The sequence below is a fragment of the Pinus tabuliformis genome, chromosome Q (assembly GCF_031772625.1).
Source record: "Pinus tabuliformis cultivar Carrire ecotype Pingquan chromosome Q, CPIR1, whole genome shotgun sequence".
Classification (NCBI taxonomy): Eukaryota; Viridiplantae; Streptophyta; class Pinopsida; order Pinales; family Pinaceae; genus Pinus; species Pinus tabuliformis.
The window spans coordinates 146,344,352-146,369,716 of record NC_142296.1 but is presented as its reverse complement, the minus strand read 5'-3'; positions in this window follow the sequence as shown (position 1 = coordinate 146,369,716).

Genomic DNA, 25,365 nt, shown 5'->3' with positions numbered 1-25,365 from the left:
TCTGGTTGGTTTCCAAGTCCTCTTTCCTTTAGAACTTTCATTAAGCAATAATGCTTTCTCCTTCCTCCAAGGAATCCTCTGTTCCTGTTTACTCCAAGCCTCTACTAGAACTGCTATAGTCTTCCAAAAACTTCAAAGTTCCCTCTTACAGATTACAAACTTGCTCTGATACCACTTATGATGCGATGGTTCCCCAGCATATAACCATATTTAGCAAGATGATGTCAGGGTTACTCAGCATATACCCACAGTATGAATTTATCAATGCATCCACAACTGCCTAGGTATTTAACTCTACAATGGAGTCAAATCTTCAGACCATAAATGGTCAAGGCCCTTTATAAGTTCCTTTCACTATCGGAACTTCAATCACCTCGCCAAACCTTTCTATCGGGAATAAAAAACCCTTCAGAACCTTTATATAATCCACAATCCATATATATACATATACATATATATCTATATATATATATATATATATATATATATATATATATATATATATATATATATATATATATATATATATATATATATATATATATATATATATATATATATATATATATATATAACCATACTCCTTTCACATGCCTTGGTTACATATATATTAACACAAACCACTATTGGCGCTAATTTTCCCTATGTAATCCTTACACAAAGGAATTCCACGCAATACACCTTTTTCCTTCTCTAGTACGGGTTCTGCATAGAACTCAAGGTTAAAATCCCATCGCAATCGCTATCGGATATCTTCCCCAACCTTACCACATATGTGGTTCATCACCTCTCCGACTTTGATATTCAACTATCAGAACATATTATATATGTTTTAGTCTTGGTAGACTCAGCCCATACTTTATGCCAATACATAGGAAAACTGCTCTAAAACACATATAACGGATCTCAAAGGTTATAAATGCACCACTATAACCTCTGTTCGGTTTGTGTCTTTATCGCTCAACAGCGCTGCTCCAACCTCTATCTTCTCCAAACGCCGATACATTTTACCTCTGATCAATGACACCTCCAACTTCGCTTATCGGCTATCGCTCTTCTCCTCCCTCTAATGGGATCATATCTTCGGACCCGATAGGGATTTAAATCCACCGTTATGACCTTCAGGTTTGGTTATATGGCCCTATCGGTGTTCAGCAATTCCATAGGCCTGTTGTCTTCCACTTGCACTGATGCGATGCGATATTTTTGGTCGATTCGATCTCAGTCATTGATCTTCCCAGATCTAAAGGTTCCTGAGAATCAATCTTCGCTCCTCTGTTCAATCCTTTTACTGTGAAGTTTTCTGCTTTTTCTTCAATTCTCTGGTGATTTGGTTCTTTTGAAGATTTTGATCCTTTGCTACTTCTGCTGTGCCACTCTGATCTAAGCTTAGATATTCGAACTCTCAGCTTTGCTGTCTCTCCAGAGCTTCGCTCTGCTGCTCCAATTGGACTCAATGATCCCTTCAATTCTTCTGAATCATTCTTCTCTCTCTCTCTCTCTCACTCTCTGCGTGTTCTGTATAACTCTATCTGTAACCCCCTGTCACAAAGCCTATGAGTTCACATACAAATCAATGCTTAAAACACGCATTCAACTCTTTTTCACAATCAGGAATAACTTTGAATATATATTAATGTAAACACAAAGATTACATTCGAAACTCTTAAGTCTCACACACACACACACACACACAGGCCTAATTCTACTATTAGTGGCCTCCTCCTTCTACCCGTAGGCTTACATATATTTATATGGAAACTTTGGATTGGATTACTATGAAGGACCTGATCCCATCCTTTAACAAAAGCCCTAAAGCTCGCTACATGCATACATATGTGGCAGACTTTATCCACTCCATCTTTTTCTCTGTTTTAAAATAGAAAAGTCCCCTTATTAGCTCAATGGTCCACTTATACTCTAATTAATTCCTAAATGCTCTCTCTTGTTCCTTGAATCATGGAACTGTCTAGGAGTTGGATTTGACTTCTAACTCTTTGTTATTTATTCACCACTCATGTTCTCATTTATATGTTTTGAGAGCATTTACATATTCTCCTATTATCTAATTAAATCACATTTAAAGGCATAAATATTGCATTAACTTGATACTTAGGAAAACTATTTCCTAAAATGCATGACCCCCCTATGTCTACTATTTACAATTATTTTCCCTTGGGTGAATGCTCCTGCATCATGCCCGCCTGGGCCTTAGCCGCTACATATTCCTTCCTACGTTTCTTTGCCAACTGCGCCATCCGCAGTTTCGTCTCTTCCTTCTTCTGCTTCATGGTAGACTTATCTACTTCCACCATGGAGCCACCTGGAGCACTCCATTCCAGTGGTCACGAATCAAGGACCATGAAGATGAAATCATTGGTCACCAAATAGGGTAACTCGTGCCACATCTTTGCGAGGTCCTTTTGCGCCCTGATGTAGACATTGTGGAAATCTACCTTGAACTCCACGAAGCTCTGTAGACTGTTGTAGGTTGTGGGTGATAACTACAACTTGTGATTAATCCCCATTCTGATGTTCATCTCCATGAACACCCATAATATTTTGCTGTCCCTTATCCTTTGCACATCCTTGGTTGCCCACAACGAAGCATACTTTGCTGCCTTTAGAAGGTCCTGTGTGATTGTCAGTAGCTGGTTATCTTCGGGAAATTCCTAAGCCACCAGTACTATGTTGGCATTGTGACATAGGTTTGGCACTATGAGATAGGCGTTTTCCTTGATGGCAACTCACTCAAATGACAGATCATAGTTCAGGCTCTCAGAATGAAGGAAAAAGAGATATACATAGGTTCCTCTTAACCAAGTTGCGTATACATGCAGGATAGACGATCAAAAGGCGCATATACATATGCACACACTTTCATGCAAGGAAAAGCATGTACATGAGGGAAAACTTATTTTTTGTTCCAAGGTATTTAGTCCTTGGTACTTGGACCTATGGTTTTGGACCATGGTATCTCGTTCAAAGTGTTGAACCCAGGTATTGGGTCCATGGTATTGATTCTCTATGGTTTTGGATCATGTTATTGAGTAAGGCCTAAGACTATAAAAGGGGAAGGAGATCATTAGGCAAAGGAATTCACTCAAGCATTGAATATCTAATGAAGAACAAGATCTAGAATACTGGTGATTGGTTTGTGGTGCATAGTTGGATTTGAATTAAGGAGGAACCTAAGTGCTAGAGAAGGATAAGTTCTATTGATGGGTCAAGATCTTAAGGCTTGAATAGAGGTAACTTTGTGTGATTTTGATCTATTATATTTGGCGCATGACTTCATCTATAAAGTTGAAAATGTGGGTATAACTGATGTCTGAATAATTGAAAACGGTAAATTATATTTTATAGATCTATACACAGGTTCGACATAGAAAAGGTGCGTATACATGCAGGTTCTCAAAATGTCTTATACGCAAGTTTGCCTTAATACAGAAGCGTCTGCATGCAGGTTCCACATATTTAAGTAGTGTACGTCTCAGCTACTTCTGTTTATTACTGCAGTGTTCTGGGTTCAGGATTGGTGTCTGGTTACTGTTATTGTTTTTTGGTTGCAACATTCAGATAAGTGATTGTCTGAATCAGGTTTTTGTTTGGTGCAGATATATTTGATATTTGATTAATGTTATTCATGGATCCAGTCTCAAAATTTATGAAACATGGTCCCTGGAAGAACGAGAGAAGGTTGAGAAGCTGGAGAACGAGAGAAGGTTGTAGCCTTTTGCAGGTAGAAGCCTGCGTACTGGTATAAGACTGCACCAGTATAGAAACATTGTAAAAAGAAGTTTCTAATTAAAAGAAGATAGAGACAAATTGCAGCAGGTGGTTTTCACCCACATTGGGATTCCACCTTATATCTTGTGTTCTTGTGTGTGACTATCTGCTCTGTTTTACTGTTCTTGGTTACTATTTATATGGTTATGATGCAAAGATTAATGATCAACATCTGAAGAATAAATTAAATTATAAGTCTACAGGTTATATGTTGGTTTCCTTAACTGAAGTTTCATATATACGTAGTTTTTACTAATTGAAGTAGCGTATACAAAACTAATTGTGAAATGAAAAATAATTAACTTGATAATACTGATTCATCCCGCCCTCTCAGTATTATATCCAAAAATTGGTATTAGATCAGGTCCTTTAGAAGAAGCTTGATCGCTTGAAGGAAGATCTATCATCATGAGCAACTACGAAAAGGAGGCATCTATCAGGCCACCAATCTTTGATGGGAGCAACTTCGTCTATTTGAAGGTATGAATCACATCCTGTCTTCAATCTATTGGTACAGAATTTTGGGATATCGTGGAAGGAGGATACACATTTCCATTAGCAACTCCCACTAATACGGCTGGTAAAAAGCAATATGAAACAAATGCAAAGGTTGTAAATACTCTATTGGGGAGTTTATCTCAATTAGAATTCGTCAAGGTTATGCAGCTCAAAACTGCCAAGGAAATATGGGACAAGATCGTTCTAAGCTATGAAGGAGATGATCAGGTAAAACATGCAAAACTATAATTTCTCATAATTCAATACGAAACACTCAGAATGCAAAATGATGAAAGTGTGGCTAATTATTTCTTACGTATAGATGAGATTGTTAATCACATGAAAAACTTGGGTGAAGAAGTAAAAGAAGTCATTTTAGTTGAAAAGGTTCTAAGATCTTTGTCCTCTAAGTTTGAATCAAAGGTTTCTGCCATAGAATAAAAGAAAAATCTGCAGAGTATTACCATGTCACAGCTGCATGGAATCCTAATTGCTTTTGAAATGAGAAAAGGAGGGCCATTAGACATGAGAGAAGATGAATTCAAAGCCTCAGGAAAAGGAGAATACAATGAGTGAGGACATATGTCAGAAGGAGAGGAAGAATCAAACTTTGTCAACAACCTTCAACAGGGTTCTGGAAGATTCAGAGGTAAGCTACCTTTTAAATGCTTTGCTTGTGGAAGAGTAGGTCACTATGCAGCCAAGTGTCCTCATAAAGATAAGCTTGACAAAGGTAAGGAACTAGTTAGATGGAACAGAAAAAAGAATGTAAGTAAGAATAGTTATTATACACATGAAGACAGTGATGGATTTTCAAATAGTGATGAAGATGAACAATGTAATGATTATAGACTTTTGATGGCTTTTGAAGATGATGATTTCTTGGATGCTATAGATGAAGAAGGTCTTTATGAAGAAATTTCTAAACTTAAAATTTGTTTAGAAGAAAAGAATATGATTATAGATACTCTGACATTCCAACTTGCTGAAATAGAAAAACACAATGAAAAGTTAGAATGTGAAATTGTGGGACTTAGAAAAGATATTGAGAAAACAAAAACTCTTAATCTTAGATTTGCTAAAGGATTTGAGACTTTAGATGATATTATCAAAGTGGAGTGTTCTCCTCTAATCAAGATAGGTCTTGGATATACTGAAGAAGCATCTCAAGCACAGAAGCCATCCACCTCCAAAAGATATCTTAATGCAGCAAGGAGAAGTGAACAGGTTGACAATTGACAGCAAAGGCATAAAGCAGATCACCAGGTAAATCAGGGACAATTTACTTCAAGGATGAACAGAGATCACCAAGTAAATCAGAGGCAATCTACTTCAAGGATTAATAGAAGCTACAACCAACTGCAGGTAAATCATTCTCAATTTGCCTCAAGAATGGATTTCAATGGAAACTACAATCATTTGGTCGGTAGGTTTGATAATTGCAGGAATCTCTTCAATGGCCAATGTTTCTCTTGTCATAAATTTGGCCACAAAGTTACTCAATGTGTTGCCTACAAGACCATCATGACTAGAGAAGCACAAAAACAAAGGAGTATGATTGGGATCATGAAAAGGAAATAGAATGTTCTATTTGTAGCAACTTCAGTCATGAAGATTCTAAATGTAGGAGTAGGTTTCGGCAAACAACTCAGAAGGAGAAAGCTTCATTGAGTCCCAAAACATGGGGAAAGAAAGAAACGCAACCAGAAAGATGTGGTATAGCCTTCTATGTGGAAGGACAAGAAAATCAGTGGTACATTGAGAGTGGGTGCTTGAAACATATGACAGGTGATAAAGAAAAACTTCATTCATATAGTGCCTTAGAAAATGAAAGGAAGGTCTCATTTGGAAATGACACCCCTGCACTCATAAAAGGTAAAGGTTCTGTTATTTTGAAAGAAAAAGTCAAAGCTGGAAATGTTATGTATGTTGATGGCTTAAAGCATAATATATTAAGTGTTATCCACATGTGTGATCAAGGAAATGAGGTAATATTTTGATCAAATGGATGTATTGTTCGTGAGCTTGATATAGGAGAAACAGTGATCAAAGGCATAAGAACTCCAAATAATTTATACATACTCAAGGGAGGACAACAACAATGTTATCTAAGAAAAAATGATGAACACTAGCTATGGCACAGAAGATTGGGGCATCTGAGCTTCCCTCAGATAAGGAAAGCATGAAAATATCATGCTGTTGGCAACCTTCCAGACATCAGAATACCAGACAATACAATATGCAAATCATGTTAGTTTGGTAAGCAAACTAGAACACATTTTCCTGAAAAAGAAGGATTAGCTAGTAAGCCACTTGAACTTGTCCATACTGATTTATGTAGTCCATCAAGGAAAAAGTCACCTCGAGGAGAAGAATACTTTATATTGTTCATTGACGACTTTTCCAGGATGTGTTGGATAGGAATTCTGAAGCATAAAGATGAAGCTTTCGAAAAGTTCAAAGCTTTCAAAGCCTTGGTTGAAAATAAATCAGATCTCAAAATCAAATGTCTCAGGTATGATCGAGGAGGAGAATTTACCTTGGATGAATTTTTCGATTTTTGTGAAGAACATGGAATAAGAAGGGAATTCTCTACTACAAGGACTCCTCAACAAAATGGAGTAGTGAAAAGGATGAACAAAATGGTTCAACAAATGGCTCGTGCTATGCTTGATGAGTCTAGAACTCCCGCAACCTTCTGGGGTGAAGCTGCATTTGTTGCCATTAATATTCTCAACAAAAAAAAACATCCGGGTGAACAGCACTCAAACTCCTCATGAACTTTGGTATGGTAAGACTCCTACAGTAAAATACTTCAAAATTTTTGGAAGCAAATATTACATCAAAAAGACTGACGAAAATCTTGGCAAGTTTGAACCTAGAGCTGATGAAGGCATTCTCCTTGGTTACTCTTCCCGAAGTAAAGGATATAAGTGTTACAATAAAAGACTTGGAAAAATTGTTGAAAGTACTGATGTAGTGGTTGATGAAGCAGGAAACAATCCAAGGCAGGTAAAATCCAAAGATTTCGAAGATGATGAGGACTATCCTTCAACATCAAATCAAACTAATGATGAAGAAGAAACCTATGAGGCAGCAAAATAATAGATAAGGGTAGAAGAAAAGACTCCATCCAAGTAAGTTTAGAAGAATCATCCATAAAATCAATTTCGGGGCTGAAAGAGGCAGGTGTTCAAACAAGAAGAACTATTTCAGAAGCTTCAAGCTATCTAGCATTTCTCTCCTTCATTGAACCACAAAATGTAAGTGAAGCATGAAAAGATGAATGCTGGGTCAAGGCCATGAATGAAGAACTTGAGCAGATTGAAAAGAATAACACTTGGGAGTTGGTTCCTAGACCAAATGATAACAATGTCATAGGGACAAAACTTGAGATTTTCGGCTTTAATAAACTAGGCAAAAATCTCAGTAGGTGACACCAATCAGATTGTGTTGCTATATTAGCTCTATTTTGTTGGGAGAGAGTTAATGCAACCTATATTTGTTGTAAGAGGATTTATGAGGCATTTAGATTCTCTTAGCTATAAAACAGGTGTCCATACGGATTGGTGTGGGTGTGAGAGTTTGTGAGGAAATTGAATATCTTGTAATCTCCTGTTTGATAATAAAGATTGTTGATGCCTATGTTTGGTGTACATAGCCCAGAATGGTTGGGTGAACCACATTAAACTCATGTGTCTTTTGTGTATGGTTTATTTTTGCTGTTTTTTGTCTTTTATTTAGCTGTACACTGATTGTTCCAACAAGTGGTATCAAAGCAAGTTGGAAGAATGGTGCAGTAGAGGTGTGGCAAGATCACATTGGTTGGATGCTAGAGGAGCATTGATGTTAGCATGGCTATCCATGAACTACGCAAATGATGTTAGCGGCTGTCTATGAACTACGTTTTCCAAACTATTATGCGTATGTCTACGTATGACTGCATAGATATTTCCTGTCTATGAACTGCGCTCCCAAATAAATAAAACGGTTGGCTGAAACAACACGTGAGCCAACACATGACCGAATGGTTGCTGCGTGGAGGTTTAAATTATATATGACAACGTTGAAAATAGCAACGGCACAGCGTTGAATTAAACATTGCTGGGTGGACTTGCGTGTTGAATTAAACATTGCTGCGCGGATAGCAGTTTGACAACATTGTTGCGTGGACCTGCAGCGTTGAATTAAACATTGTTGCGCAGATAGGAGTATTGTTTCAAGTTTTTTTTTGATTGGCGCGAGCAGTGATAAAACAGTCGCGCCAAAACTAGAAAAGGCGCGGATACGATTTTATTAATAGCACAAGTGCACCAATTTTCAGATCAATGCAGATCTGAAATTAGAAAGCATGCCATTTTTGTCACTTAAGTGTTTTGGCTGCCAGCGTGGTCTTTCTGGAGTTTCGAGAGTGCCAACGCGCCAACGATTGCGTTGGTAAAAAATTGCAGTTGATTTTTTGGGTTTTTTATTGTAATTCGCACGATTTTTTTTTTTTTTTAAAAGCAAAGGCAGTGTAATATAAGGCATAAGCGATTTGTATATATTAACTTATTTTATGTAAAAGTTGGATTTGGAGATTTTTTGTTTTAAACGAGATGGCGAAAACTCAGAGTGCCCGGTTTGAAATCGAGAAGTTTAACGGCAAAAACAATTTCGAGATCTGGAAGGTAAAGATGCATGATCTCCTAGTATAGCAAGACGTGACAAAGGCGCTATCGGGAAGATCCAAACTGCCTTACCCCATGACAGATGATGAATGGAGTGAATTGGATGGAAGAGCCTTGAGCAGCATTTGACTTTGTTTGGCTGATGATGTTTTATTTAACATCGTGTCAGAGAAGACTGCTACTGGTTTGTGGACGAAGTTGGAGAAGCTGTAAATGAAAAAATCCTTGAAAAATCAGATTCTCTTGAAGCGGTAGCTATACAGTTTGCAAATGAAGGAAGGTACTTCCATTACTGATCATTTGAATGCTTTTAATACTCTAATGGTGCAATTAGAAAGCATAGAAGTAAAATTTGAATCCGAGGATAAAGCCATAACTTTATTATGCTCGTTGCCCGAGTCGTGGGATCATTTTGTTACTTCTATAAGTCTTAGTTCATTCGAAAGCATTGAATTTGATGATGTTGTCGGAGCTTTGTTGTCCGAGGAGACCAGGAAGCAGTTGAATGCTGACACCTCTACATCAGAGGCAATGATGGCTAGAGGTCGTTCTAGAGAAAGGCGCTCGAGTAAGAACAACGATTCGCGTTCAAAGTCGAAAGGAAAGAAGAGTAAAGTAAAGTGCTGGTTTTGTGGCAAATCGGGGCACTTGAAGAAGGATTGCTGGAAGCGAAAACAAACTTCTAAAGAAGCTTCATCGACAGAAAAGAAGGAAGCAAACACGACCGATACAGGTTCAGCATCTGGTCAGGTATGAGCGACGAAGTCTTATCAATTAATTTGTCAAATCATGATCAACATTGGTTTTTAGATTCCGGTGCATCAAACCACATGTGTATTCATAGAGAATGGTTTAAGACGTATAGATCAGTTAATGATGGAGTCATGTACATGGGTAATGATGTCACATATAATATTGTGGGAATAGGGAGTATACAGCTGCAAATGTTTGATGGGACAACTAAAATGTTAACTGATGTAAGACATGTACCAGATTTAAGGAAAATCTAATTTCACTAGGAGCACTTGACACAAATGGATATAAAACTGTCATTCAATGTGGAGTAATGAAAATTTACAAAGGTATTTTACTAGTAATGAAAGCTAAGAAAGTAGGAAATCTGTTTCAGTTAGAAGGAAGAACAAGGTCAGTTCATGTGTCTACGACGTCCGAACATGACAGTAGTTCCATTCGCCTATGGCATCAAAGGTTGGGCCATATGAGCGAAAGAGGGTTAAAGATTTTGGCTGATCACAAGTTACTTCCTAATCTAAGGTCTGGAAAGTTAGATTTCTATAAACATTTTCTGTTTGGCAAACATAGTAAGAAAAAGTTTAAAACAGACAAACATACTAGTAAAGGAATACTTGATTATCAGATGTTTGGGGTCCATCACCTACAACCTCGTATGGTGGCTCTTCATATTTTGTATTATTTATTGATGACTTCTCTAGGAAAGTGTGGGTCTACATGTTGAAAATGAAGTCTGATGTTTCTACAGTTTTCAAGCAGTTTAGAGCATTGGTAGAAAACATCACTGGTAGAACTATAAAATGTTTAAGAACTGACAATGGTGGTGAGTTTACTTCCAAGGAGTTTGACAACTATTGCAAGGATGCAGGGATCGAGAGACATAAGACTATTGTTTATACTCCTCAGCAAAATGGAGTTGTTGAACTCATGAATAGGACTCTTTTGGAGAGAGCGAGGAGTATGCTGAGTAACGCTAGTTTTCAGAAGGAGTTGTGGACAGAAGTGGTGGCTACAACTTGTTATGTGATAAATCGGTCACCATCGACAGCGATAGGTTGCAAGATTCCTCAAGAGGTATGGAAAGGTCACCCTTGTGATTATTCTAAACTCAGAGTGTTTGGTTGTGATGCATATGCTCTAGTGCCTAAACATCAGTGAACTAAATTAGATCCAAAATCAAAAAGGTATATCTTTGTTGGGTATGGTGATGGAACAAAGGGATTTAGATTGTGGGATCCTACTACCCACAAAATCATCATCAACAGAGATGTAAAGTTTGATGAATCCTCTCTTGTACAGTTAGATGTAGATAATAAATTGAAACAGTATGATGTATTTGATTTTCAGCACATTCAGTTTGACATCACTTCTAATGATAGTCATGATGACCATAGTTCAGATTCTAGTCATGAACAGGTTTCTGAATTAGATTATGAACAGGGTTTAGATGTAGGTCATGAACAGGTCTCAGATGGTGATCATGAAGAAGTTCCTACAGATGGTAGTCAGCCAATTGTGGAAGCACCAGAAACATCCTTAAGGAGGTCTACAAGGATCAAACGCCCTCCGAAAAGGTATGATGATTATGTTACTTCAGTTGCATTTACCGCTAATGACGATGAACCTTTGTGCTATCAGGAAGCTATAGAAGGTTCGAAAAGTGAAAAATGGAAAGCAGCTATGAAGGACGAAATGATGGCCTTAGGTAAGAATGGCACATGGGATCTGGTTGAACTTCCCAAAGGCAGGAAAACTGTGGGATGTAAATGGGTTTTCAAGGTAAAACGGGGTGTGAATGATTCAGAGGACAGATACAAAGCAAGGCTGGTTGCAAAAGGGTTTTCTCAGAAAGTAGGCATTGACTTTCATGAGATATTTTCACCAGTTGTTAAAATAGTTTCAATTCGCATTGTGTTAGCATTAGTCGCTTTGCTTGATTTAGAATTACAACAACTAGATGTTAAGACTGCTTTTTTACATGGAGATTTAGATGAGGAAATTTATATGGAACAATCGGAAGGGTTTGTTCAGCATCGCAATAAGAAATTTGTCTGCAGGCTCAAGAAGTCATTATATGGTCTGAAGCAGTTTCCTCGACAATGGTACAAGAAATTTGATTCTTTCATGATCATTGTGTTTACTTTAAGTAGTTAAGTAATGGCATGTTCATTATCTTAGTGTTGTATGTTGACGATATGCTTTTAGCAAGCAAAAGCATTCAAGATATCAATAGGTTAAAGACTCAGATGGAAAGGACAATTGATATGAAAGGTCTAGGAGCAGAAAGACAGATTTTGGGCATGGATATTTTCAGATACAGGAGAAATAGTAAGTTGTGGCTATCACAATAGAAGTATATTGAGAAAATACTTGTGAGGTTTGGTATGAACAATGTGAAGCCTGTGTCAGCCCCTTTAGCTTCCCATTTCAAGCTTTCTTCCAGTTTATGTCCTAATACAGATGAAGAAAAGGAATATATGTCTCGAATTCCATATGCCAATGTAGTAGGATGTTTGATGTATGCGATGGTTTGTACTCGACCAGATATCTCACATGCAGTCGGGGTTTTCAGCAGGTATATGGCAAATCCAGGTAAAGAACACTGGTCAGCAGTGAAATGGGTGCTTCGGTATTTGAGAGGCACAAGTAGTTATTGTATCACTTACAATAAGAGTAGTGAATTTGTTTGCAGGTATGTTGATTCTGATTTTGCAGGTGATTTAGATAAGAGAACGTCAACTTTAGGGTATGTCTTTACTCTTGCAGGTGGAGCTATTAGCTCGATGTCAAAGCTACAAAACATTGTTGCTTTATCCACTACTGAAGCAGAATACATTGCTGCTTCGCATGCTTGCAAAGAGGCGGTTTGGCTAAAAGGTTTGCTTGGTGAGTTTGGTAGGTTACAGGACAACATCAAGTTACTTTGTGATAGTCAAAGTGCAATACATTTGGCTAAGAATTGGCCTATCATAGTAAATCAAAGCATATTCCAATAAAGTACCATTTTGTTAGACAGGTTATCACTGAAAGGGGAGTCTCCTTTGAAAAGGTGCATACAAAGGAAAACTGTGCAGACATGTTCACGAAACTAGTTTTGTTAGAGAAGCTGCGTTGGTGTTTGGCTTCTCTTGGCTTGCAGAAAAAATAAGTAATAAAGGAACAGGGCATCAGGCTAATTGTTGTCAAGGTGGAGATTGTTGAGATTTTTGGTTTTAATAAACTAGGCAAAATCTCAGTAGGTGACAACAATCAGATTGTGTTGCTATATTAGCTCTATTTTGTTGGGAGAGAGTTAATGCAACCTATATTTGTTGTAAGAGGATTTATGAGGCAGTTAGATTCTCTTAGCTATAAAACAGGTGTCCATACGGATTGGTGTGGGTGTGAGAGTTTGTGAGGAAATTGAATATCTTGTAATCTCCTGTTTGATAATAAATATTTCCGATGCCTATGTTTGGTGGACGTAGCCCAGAATGGTTGGGTGAACCATGTTAAGCTCTTGTGTCTTTTGTGTATGGTTTATTTTTGCTGTTGTTTGTCTTTTATTTAGGTGCACACTAATTGTTCCAAAAACAAAATGGATATTCAAAAACAAGTTGAAGGAAAATGGAGATGTTATTAGAAATAACGCCAGACTTGTTTGTAAAGGGTATGCTCAATAAGAAGGCATAGACTTTGAAGAAAAATTTACACCAGTTGCTAGACTTGATGCCATAAGAATGTTCCTTGCTCTTTCTAGCTTTCAGAAGTTCAAAGTATATCGAATGGATGTGAAATCTGCCTTTCAAAATGGAGACTTAGAAGAAGAAGTGTATATTGAGTAACCAGATGGATTCATCCTTGGAAATGATCCAAAACTTGTATGTGGACTTAAGAAGGCACTCTATGGTCTTAAACGGGCTCCAAGGGCTTGGTATTTTCATTTGGAAAAATACCTCCATCAACAAGGTTTTTCAAAAGGATCAACAGATAGAAATCTATATATAAAAATTGACAATGATACATTGCTAATACTTGTTGTGTATGTTGATGATATCATCTTTGGTAGCAACGAATAGACCATGAGTCAAAAATTTGCATTGGTGATGTAGAAAGAATTTGAAATGTCCTTACTTAGTGAGCTCACATATTTTCTTGGTTTACAAGTCCAACAAAGCAAAGATGGTACCTTTCTATCACAAACCAAGTACCTCAAGTAGATCTTGAAGAAATATGGGATGGAGGATTTGAAACTAGTATGTACCCCTATGGTAACAGGATAAAGTCTCAACGCAAATGATGAATCAGCAGCAGCGCATCAACCAACCTATAGATCCATGAGTGGAAGTCTGATCTATCTGATAGGTACTCGACTAGACATCATGCATGCAATGGGAATAGTTGGAAGATTCCAGGCAAATCCAAAGGAAGTACACCTTCATGCAGTTAAGAGGATTTTCAAGTATTTTCAAGGAACACAAAACTATGGTTTATGGTATCCTAGAGACACAGATCTCACACTTCATGAATATAGAGATGCAGATTGGGCATGAAGTGTGGATGACAGGAAAAGCACTAGTGGTGGTGCATTCTTTATGGGTTCCAGATTAGTATCTTGGTTCAGCAAGAAACAAATCTCAATAGCATTATCTACAGCTGAAGCAGAATATGTGGCTACTGCAACTTCCTACACACAACTCCTTTGGATGATGCAAACTTTACAAGACATTAAAATCACTTGTACTCCACCCATCTCCATTCTATGTGATAATACAAGTGCAATCAATATTTCAAAGAATCTAGTCATGCATTCGAAGACCAAGAACATACCTATTAAATATCATTTTCTCTGGGAACAAGTGCTTGGACAAAAGGTCAAATTGGAGTATGTCACCTCCAAGGAACAAGTTGCTGATATATTCACCAAACCACTGCCTAGGGAGACATTTGAAGAACTCGGACAGAAGCTGGGAGTAGTTGATGCATCATATTGCTATTGAAATTATCTATTTCAGAGAACAGTGGTTGTACGCAAGTTTCATGAAGTGTATCCATGTACATACGCTGGTTTTTGTGGATACAATCGCGTATGTGTTGGCTTGAAGAAAAATAGTGGGGCCAGACTCAGGATGAAAAGAGTCTGATATGGATATGACAGAGACCATCTAGCACAGGTTCAAGGGGAGCATATACTTCTAATAATGCATTGTTGGCATTGTTTTAGAAGATCTTGGTTCAATTTCACAGTTGTCTTTGTTCAAGTGGAACAGGTGCAGAGGAAGATCATGGTTACCAGTCTGAATGATGATTGACATATGCTGCTGATGTTAGTTTCTGATGACTATCAAAGTCTTTTCTTAGACATTTAGTCTCTATGTCATGTATTTCTTTTATTATCTAGGTCATGTAAAGGCCTATGTTGGTTTCCTCACTATGCCTGGGATGGATGATATAATACTCTTATTTTATCATGCGTAAACATTTGGTGTATCCCCACTTGGTTGGGTGGATGACTCAATATTGGTATATCCCCACTTGGTTGGGAGATGGATGTATGTATAGAGTCTTTCATGATAGGAAGGTCATTTATGATGTATAAAGTCATGTTTCTTCTTGTAGAACATCTTTTTGCAGACCTTGCCTATAGTCAGGGGGAGCATGGACAAGAAAGTAGAGTAGAGATTTTAGCATGTACTCAGGGGGAGCATAACCCTTTGCCCTCGATGACAAAGGGGGAGAATGACTTTGAGTGACTTAGGGTTGCCATCAAGTCCAAAGGGGGAGATTGTTGGCATTATGACACAGGTTTGGCGCTATGACATAGGTGTTTTCCTTGATGGAAACTCACTCAAATGACAGATCATAGTTCAGGCTCTCAGAATGAAGGAAAAAGAGATATACGCAGGTTCCTCTTAACCAAGTTGCATATACACGTGGGATAGATGATAAAAAGGCGCGTATACGTATGCACACACTTTCATGCAAGGAAAAGCGTGTACATGAGGGAAAACTTATTTTTTGGTCCATGGTATTTAGTCCTTGGTATTTGGACCTATGGTTTTGGACCATGGTATCTCGTCCAAAGTGTTGAACCTAGGTATTGGGTCCATGGTATTGATTCTCTATAGTTTTGGACCATGGTATTGAGTAAGGCCTAAGACTATCAAAGGGGAAGGAGATCATTAGGAAAAGGCATTCACTCAAGCATTGAATATCTAATGAAGAACAAGATCTAGGATACTGGTGATTGGTTTGTGGTGCATAGCTAGATCTGAATCAAGGAGGAACCTGAGCACCAGAGAAGGATAAGTTCTATTAATGGGTCAAGATCTTAAGGCTTGAATAGAGGTAACTTTGTGTGATTTTGATCTATTATATTTGGTGCATGAATTCATCTATAAATTTGAAAATGTGGGTATAACTGATGTTTAAAAAATTGAAAAGGGTAAATTATCTTTTATAGATCTGTACGCAGGTTCGGCATAGAAAAGGCGCGTATATACACAGGTTCTCAAAACAACATATATGTAGGTTTTCCTTAATACAGAAGTGTATACACACAGGTTCCACATATTGAAGTAGTGTATGTACCAGCTACTTCTATTTATTACTGCAGTGTTCTGGGTTCAAGATTGGTGCCTGGTTACTGTTATTTTTTTCTGGTTACATCATTCAGAGAAGTGATTGTTTGAATTAGGTTTTTGGTTGGTGCAAAGGAGATTGGTTGATGCAGATATATTTGATGTTTGATTAATGTTATTCATGGATCCAGTCTAAAAATTTATGAAACGTGGTCCCTGGAAGAAAAGAGAAGGCTATAGCTTTTTGTAGGCCAGCACCTACGTACTAGTACATCAGCTAGTACAAGAGCTAAAGGGGGTTGTAGCTCCCTTCCAAGAGAAGCTATAGAATGAGAGAAGGTTGTAGCCTTTTGTAGGTAGAATCTTTCATATTGGTATAAGACTGTGCCGGTATATAAACATTGTAAAAAGAAGTTTATAATTAAAAGAAGATAGAGACAAATTGCAGCAGGTGGTTTTCACCCACATTGTGTTTCTACCTTATATCTTGTGTTCTTGTGTGTGATTGTCTGCTCTGTTTCACTATTCCTGGTTACTATTTATATGGTCATTATGCATAGATTAATGATCAACATCTGAAGAATAGATTAAATTATAAGTCTGCAGGTTATACGCTGGTTTTCTTAACTAAAGTTGCATATATACGAAGTTTTTACTAACTGAAGTAGCGTATACAAAATTGATTATGAAATGAAAAATAATTGACTTGATAATAGTGATTCACCCCCCTCTTAGTATTATTTCCAACATACTGTTGACAATAGAAGCCATGTATAGTGAAAAAAATTTCCCTGCTCCTGTGCTTTGCGACAGTTCTCAAGGAACTCTCTGCATAAATACTTTTCCTATTTGAACTGGACCCCTTCTGCACATTGCACTGCTAGTGCAACCACCAGCACAAGCACCTTATCCGTGTGGCACTTCCATATAACCTTCCCTACAAATATCTACGTCACAACTTTAACCATAGGGTTGTTGATGTTGGAAATGGCATAACCTCTCTTCTTCTTCTCGAGCTTAAACTTCTTCTTCATGGCCTCCACGATGGCCAAATCATCACTCTTTCCCTTCGAGATGTTTGTTGGGTCTTCACCTTTGCAAGGGAGTTGGGTAATTCTATGAATCAAATGGTCTGTGACGGGGATGGGCTCCTCCAGCCACAAGCACCCATCATGTACAAGGCAGAGAAGTTTCCTGATGAAAATAATGGTCACTGGGGCACGATGGTAATGCAGCACCCAGAGTAGGTTTAACAATCCTGCCTTCTCAACTCCTCTTAGCCATTTGCGTGGCTCCAACTCTTTGAGTCGATTCGGTGCGTCTTTCTTCTGGCGCATTAGCTACATAGTTGCCAAATGTGGGAACTTCTCGTGGTCTGCAAGATCCCAGTCTTCAAATTTCAGTACGAGCACTTGGCCCAAGTGCGCTCCTTCAAAAATAATGTCATCATGGAGTAGTGGAGTATACAGAGAGCTCTTGCTCTCATCTATCTCTTTGGGCACCTTTTCTTTACCCTTCTGTGGAGGAACATATGTGGGAAACCTGGTAAGAGGGTCTGCACCCTAGGTTTCAACCTCCATTTCTACATCCTCCTCCTCTACCAAGATTTCTTCAAATTCTTCCTCCTCATCGGCCTCCAAATTGAAAGCCTTCCCCTTTTCTTCCTTGGTGAGCCTAGTCCTTAATGGATTTCTAGGTGATACGTGCACTGGTACCATGGCCTACTTGTCTTTCGTCGGTCTTAGCGTGCGCAACGATTTAGGGATTATTGCGACTATCCAGCACTTTCTGGGGCTTCCACTTCTATAATGGCCTGCACAACTTCCTCGACGGTCATTACTCTAGTATCCATGGCTTCTTTAGGTGCTACCATAGTGCGATTCCACAATTCTCTCAACATCTCGGGTAATTTCTCAAGCAATGAATTCACCTTCAAAAGGTCGAACAAGTCTGGGTTCATGAATGTCTAAGCACGCAAAAAATCAGTTCTCAAATTTCCAAGTGTTGTTTGCTGGACAACCCTTTATAATTTATAATGCCTTTTGAATTTAAATTCGACCATTCCCCCCACATTTGGTCCATTAATGCTCAATTTGTGGCAAATTTTCAAGAATCTAGCCCATAAAGTTTGCCTTTAAATGCCTGTCGCCCACTCCATTTGGTCTCAAACTAAGCATAACATTGTGAATAGTGATTGTAACTGTTACTTTCCAGCTGGCCCACGTGCCAGAGTTGTTACCGTCGCGCTATCACAGACCTTGTGACACTTCGCTACTGCGTGCAGTCTTGACATCGCGCAACTCCTGGGCAGAGTAGTTTATAGTCTTATGCCTCCTTTCAACTGCCTAGAGTGCTAAGACTATGCTTTTGTCAGCTAGTCAAATGGCCGAGCCCCCTGTGTATGGTTTGAAATGACTTCCTTTGACTTTTCCTGGGAAGAGTTCTTCGTTTAACTTTACCAACTGCACCGCACCACCATCTGTAATTTCCTTAATAACATACGTTCGCAGCCAATGCATTCTAAGCTTCCCTGGAATTTATCAAACTTACTATCATACAACAACACCAAATCATTCACCTTGAAGGCGTGCAACTTAATATTTCGATCATGCCAAGCCCTTTCGCGCTGCTTTTTTACTTGCTGGTGAAATCCAACCAAAAATGGTTCTTCCTCAAGCTCTTCCAACTGTGCAAGCCTCTCCTCCAAGGCTCTGCGATCTGTCATACCTGTGAGTGCTGCTATGTGTAGACTAGGCATGATGTATTCCATGGGAATTATGGCTTCCACTCCATAGACAAGCCTAAAAGTTGTTTGTCTCGTCAGTTTCTTGATGACGTTCAATAAGCCCATAATACTACAAGTACGTGTAGGTCCCAATCACTCCCCTGAACGTTGCATACCTTGGTCAGCGTGGTCTCCAGTAATTTGTTGAATGATTTTACTATCTTGTTAGCCTATGGTTGATATGGTGTGCTTTTCTGATGACACACCTGAAACTCTTCCGTCAGCACGCTGATCGTTTCATTTAAGAAATGTGTATTGCGATCACTCATTAAGGTCATCAGACATCCAAATCGCATTCATACGTGTTCAAACAAAAACTTTGTTGCAGTTGCAGCTGTGCAATCCTTCATCGACTGCGCTTCTGCCCAACGAGTCAGGTACTCTATTGGAGTGATAATATATCTCACACCTATTTTTCCTTGAGGTTTGCTACGTCCTACAAATTCTATTTCCCATTTTTTGAAAGGTTGTAACATCATTTGTGGGTTTAAAGGAATTTCATCCCTTCGTGATGGCTTACCTATTCTTTGACATACATTGCATGCCTTGCAATGTGCTTTTGAATCCTGATGAAGGGTTGGCCACCACAAACCTGCACAGAGAATCTTCTGCGAAGTTACTCTCCCTGCATAATGTCCTCCCACAACGCCCCCATGAGTGTCTATGAGGATGTTGCTTTGTTCAAACTCAGGTACATACCTTCGCATTATCTCATCATTCTCCATCTTGTATAGATGCCCCGCAATGACAGAGAAATCTGTCGCGCGCATCACTAATTCCTTCTTCTACTGGACAGAGTATCCTTTCGGCACAGTTCTAGTTGTTAGAAAAGTGAATTATATCTTCAAAATGTCCATCCGCTACGCGCATAGAAAGAAGTTGCACATCGGGTAATCCTTCCTCCATACTAGTAGGTTCCTCTCCTGTCTCAATGCATGACAGGTGATTTGGTCCTACGTTCAATCATCCAATCTTCACAACAACTTCAAAATCATATTCTTGTAACAATAAAAGCCATCTTCATATGTGCACCCGCAACACAGGATTATTAACCAAGTACTACAGTGCGGAATGATCTGTATATATCTTAAATTGTCCTCCTAGAAAGTAGTGTCGATACTTTTGGAGTGCATACACCATAGCTAGTCCCTCGTGCTCAATGGTGGAATAGTTCTTCTCTTCTTTAGATAATCTGTGACTCGCGAATGCGATAGGGTGATCCAAGCCTTCTCCACCATCTTGTGTTAGTACTGCCCCCAGCGCTATACATGACGCGTCCACATGGACATGAAATGCTTTCTTCCAATTTGGGAAGTCAAGAATCAACGCAGTAACCATCGTTTCTTTCAATACATCCAATATTTTCTTACAGTCATCGTTCCAACAAAATGTGACATCCTTCTTCAATGGCTTTTCCATTGATGCGTTGAACTGGCCATAGCCTTTGATAAAAATTTTGTAGTACACCACATGTCCTAGAGTAGTGTGTAGCTGTTTCGCACTTCACGGCGCTTCCAAATTCAGAATCACCGTGGCCTTCACGTGGTCTATCATCAACCCTTGTTTACAAACCACATGCCCCAACAGGTTCCGAAAAGGAACTAGGAATAGACACTTGAGGTTGAGCACGATTCGGTATCTTTGGAAGGTATCCAACATCAAGTGCAAGTTCGCTACATGGCACCTAACCAGCCCAAATATAGTTCAGTCATCAAAATAGACCTCTAAGAAGTTATGAATATATTCCCTAAATGCCGCAACAACCACATGAAAAAAGGTAGCAGGGGCATTATTCAATCCAAAGTACATGACAGTATATTGAAAGCAACCCAACTCAGTCGTGAAGGTTGTCTTGCTCCTATCCTCTGGCGTGATTTTGATTTGGTGGTACCCTAAGAACCCATCACTGAAAGAATATTCTTCCTAGTCACCTACATTGTCCAACACCTCATCCGTGAACAGAGTTGGGAATGGATCATGTACACACGCGTTGTTGAATTTTCTGAGATCCATGCATATTCTTATTTCATCCCTCTTCTTCTTCTCTTGTACCACCATCGTGCTTACCCAATCGGATTCCTCCACAGACTCAATCATGCCTACCACAAGCATCTTATCTAGTTCTACGTGGACCTTCTCCTTGTATTTCCGATTTAAGCGACATGACCTCTACTTAACTAGCTTCATGTTGGGTTTTAACATGATCTTCATTACCCCTAAATCTCCGATTATTCCCTTCAAATCTGTAAACTTTGTCGGGAATAAATCCTGATAGTCGCAGAGTAATGTAGTGACATTATCCACCATTGCATTGTCCCTGAACCTCGTGGTGGCCTTCCGTCTCTGGAATGTTAATTTTCCGTGGATTTTCATCTTCTTCTTCAGCAGTTACATTATAACATTCTAGTGCGCAACTCAGTTGAGTAGCCCATTCAAGTTGAATCAGTTCTACTAGCTCCTGTGGTATCCTAAAGATGGCTGCTTTTACCTCTTGTAGCACTACACAATACTGTCCCACCCATCATCAAAACTGAAGGTCATCACGAAGCCTTCGTGCGGGATATCCCATTCACCTATCCCATGGCATAGTTCTGTTTCTATATTCCAGTTCATTAGTATAACATCTAGGGTATGACAAAACAGGTGCACCCAGTTGTGGAGTACTAAAGAAGGTATGTTTTTGGTAATTATTTCAACATGTTTTCATTAGAACTTACAAACCTTTTGCATCATGAACTAGGAAAATGATAAGGAATTGTAATAAAACTTGTGAGATTAATGTGCAAAGAGAAAACACTGAAAATTGTCATTTTCTTATGCAGAAAGAAGGGAAAATAAAAGATTGTCGTTCTGAAGGAAAGAACAAGGCCGGGTTAACCATTGTCCCTTTGATGGGGAGCCGTATGCAAACAAGGAAAAATAGATCAAAGCGAATCAACCTTGGAAAGGAAGTGGAGATGTTAACTTGGGGCAAGAAGGAAAATAGATAACTGAGAACTAACGTTCGTCGAATCCCTCAGGATCCTTTGATCCTGAGGGATCATTGCTTTAACTATTTTTGCACCTAGACATCTCCGCCTTCATCATTATAAAAGGGGCAACATTGTTAGCTCGAGGGGGCAGTCGAATCCTTACGTTTTATGTAATTTCTTTGAAGATTGAAACTTTTATCATCGAGTCTCGTTGAGAACTAATCTACTGTAATTCCATTTTATGAATTAATACAAACTCAGTTGCTATTTCATCCCTGAGTCTGGAATAACTTCAAGCGGTGTACCCCTGGAGGCTAAGGGCCCAGCCCTGGAGGACACTCGCTCCTGTACTATTACGTTTGGTTTATGTGTGGTTTTCTTATCAGCGTTATTTGGTAATCTGATGTGTTTTGTTAGTTTACATCATATGCATTGTTATGTTTACTTTACTGAGACAGAAATATTGCATTGACTCTGCAACATATCACTATTCTTCTAAGTGTTGATATAATATTGTCAGTCTTTACAGAATATTGTTGTTGTTCAATTACAAAGCCTCTGTGTTATGCACTTATTCATTGATATTACGGAATTCATCTTAGTGATTATGTTCTTTGCGATTGTTGGATCTATAGACATTGCTGTAACACGTGCAGAAATTGGAAATCTATTGGAAAATTTTAAAACTGGTATACTAGGGATGCTAACTACACAACTTGATGTTATGCAGGCCAAGCAGAAGCAAATGGAGGCAGAACAGAATTTGGCAATCTTATGTCCCCGATGCACGAAGAAACATAGCCATAAGGAGTGTGCACTAGATGCAGTCTGAACATGCACCATCTCCAGAAAAGATCACCTTGCGGAAATTTGTCCCTCACTTCTCAGATTAAAAGCAGTATATAAGGAAGCAAAAGAAGAGCCAGAATCGGTATATTTGCTCAACCAACGCCATCAGTGGCAGCCGCGGCAATCTGGTGCATTTTCGGACCCGACCTCTTCTTACCAATCTCCGCAATATAATGCTCAACAATATAATATGTGGCAAAGTCAATCCCAACCCCCACCCCCAAACTGGTCACCTCAGTCGTTTCCTTCATCAACCCCGTGGTTGAATCAGGCAAGCCCATCTGGTTGGCCGAATTTTTCCTATACTCCACCATATTGGCAAAGTAATGCATACCCACCATAATAGACTCCACCTACTTTACAAAGTTCAGCCTGGCAGGCAAACTAGCAAATACTGATGCATCAGACAGTAGGAACCATGCCGCTCCCTCAACCTACACTGCCAGCCTTACAAAAAAATCCCCAATCTAATCTTAGACCGCAACTCCCACCCCAACCCAACCCAAATCCAAATAACACACCGGTCCAATCCGTCCAAATAATTGAAACATCAGAAATAGGAGCCGATCTGAGGGAGTGTAATGATCTTCAATTAAGATCTGGGTGTATTATTGAAATTGAGGGAGAAAAGACAGCCCATGTTGAAAATCAGTTACCCAGAGAACATCTGTCACAAGAAGAGGATGTGAACAGAGAACAAACTCATAACCAAAAAACCACATCCTCTCCCCCGTTCCTAGAACGATTAATCATACCTCGACCTACACAATATCTTGATTTTGACATTTTGGGAGAATTACAAAATTTGTACATAAAAATTCCATTCCTCCAAGCCATTCAAGACATTCCGATATATGCAAAGACTATCAAAGAATTGTGTGTAAAGAAATCAAGGAGGAATGCAGCAAACAATCCAAGAGTCCAAGTAGTTGGCACTCTATCTGACTTATTATCAGGAAAAGAAACACCCATTAAATACGAAGACCCAGGAAATCCAATAGTCACCGTACAAATTTATGGTCAAACCTTCCCTAATGCCTTAGTTGATCTAGGAGCTGCAATCAACATCTTAACTCTTGTCAAAAGCTAGGCATTACATTTGTAGAACCCACCTCTACCTTGTTAGAGCTGGCTGACCAATTTGTGGTTAGGCCAGAGTGCACGCTACATGATGTCATGGTATCTGTTGACTCCTGGGAATATCCGACTGATTTTCTGGTAATAAATCTCAAAAGCCGACTTGATGGACACCCATTGATTTTAGGTAGACCTTGGCTTGCAACAGCTGATGCCTATATTGGCTGCTGACAAGGCAATATGACCATAACGAGGGGAGCGAATATCAAGAACTTAGACTTATATCCTCCAGCACAGCCAAGTGTCACAATGATCAAAACTAATAAGAACCCTATATCATACCTTACTGACAACATTAGATCTCCATTAACTATACAAGAGGAACTTGATTTTAAAGATCAAGCAGAGGACGATGCCATTAATAAATTTATTAGTCAAACTGAATCCAGATTCTGCACAAAATTCCACATGGTAGAGGCAGCATTCGATAACGAATCAGAAGAAGATCCTCTTAAAGATACACGTGATCAAACGATACCTGTTACCTCTGTTGCAAATAGCAAAATTGTGGAAATCGAACTGGGAAAAACCTTAAACATTAATGCCAACCTCACCTCCGAACAAGAAACGAAGCTCATCCATTTGTTGAGGAAATATAAAGAAGCATTTGCATGGGACTATCCTGATATGAAAGGAATTGACCCTCAATTATGTACCCACCACATTTACATAGAAAAAGATGCGAGACCTGTTCGCCAGCCTCAGAGGAGACTTAATCCTCATCTAAAAGATGTGGTAAAAGCTGAACTTCAAAAACTTTTAGATGTCAACTTCATCTATCCTATCTCCGATAGTAAATGGGTCTCTCGACTTGTGGTGGTACCAAAAAGAATGGAAAATGGAGAATTTGTGCAGACTACAGAGAACTAAATAAAGCAACACAAAAAGACCAATTCCCTCTCCCATTCATCGACCAAGTATTAGACACTTTGGCAGGAAAGAAATTCTTTTCTTTCCTGGATGGCTTCAGTGGATACAATCAGGTCCAGATTGCTCCTGAAGACCAAGACAAAACCACTTTTACTTGTCCTTGGGGAACATTTGCCTACAGAGTTCTACCTTTTGGCTTATGCAATGCTCCTGCCACATTCCAAAGGGCTATCCTCAGCATTTTTGCAGACTTAATAAATGAAGGACTTGAAGTATACATGGATGACTTTATACTGTATGGAGACAATTTCGATCCAGCATTGGATACACTGGAAAAAGTCCTACAACGCTGCATTGCTACCAGACTTTGTTTAAGCCATGAAAAATGCTATATGATGATGACTGAAGGACTTATTCTCGGACAATATATTTCAGTAGCTGGCATTCAGGTAGACCCAACCAAAATCCAAATAATTTTTCTT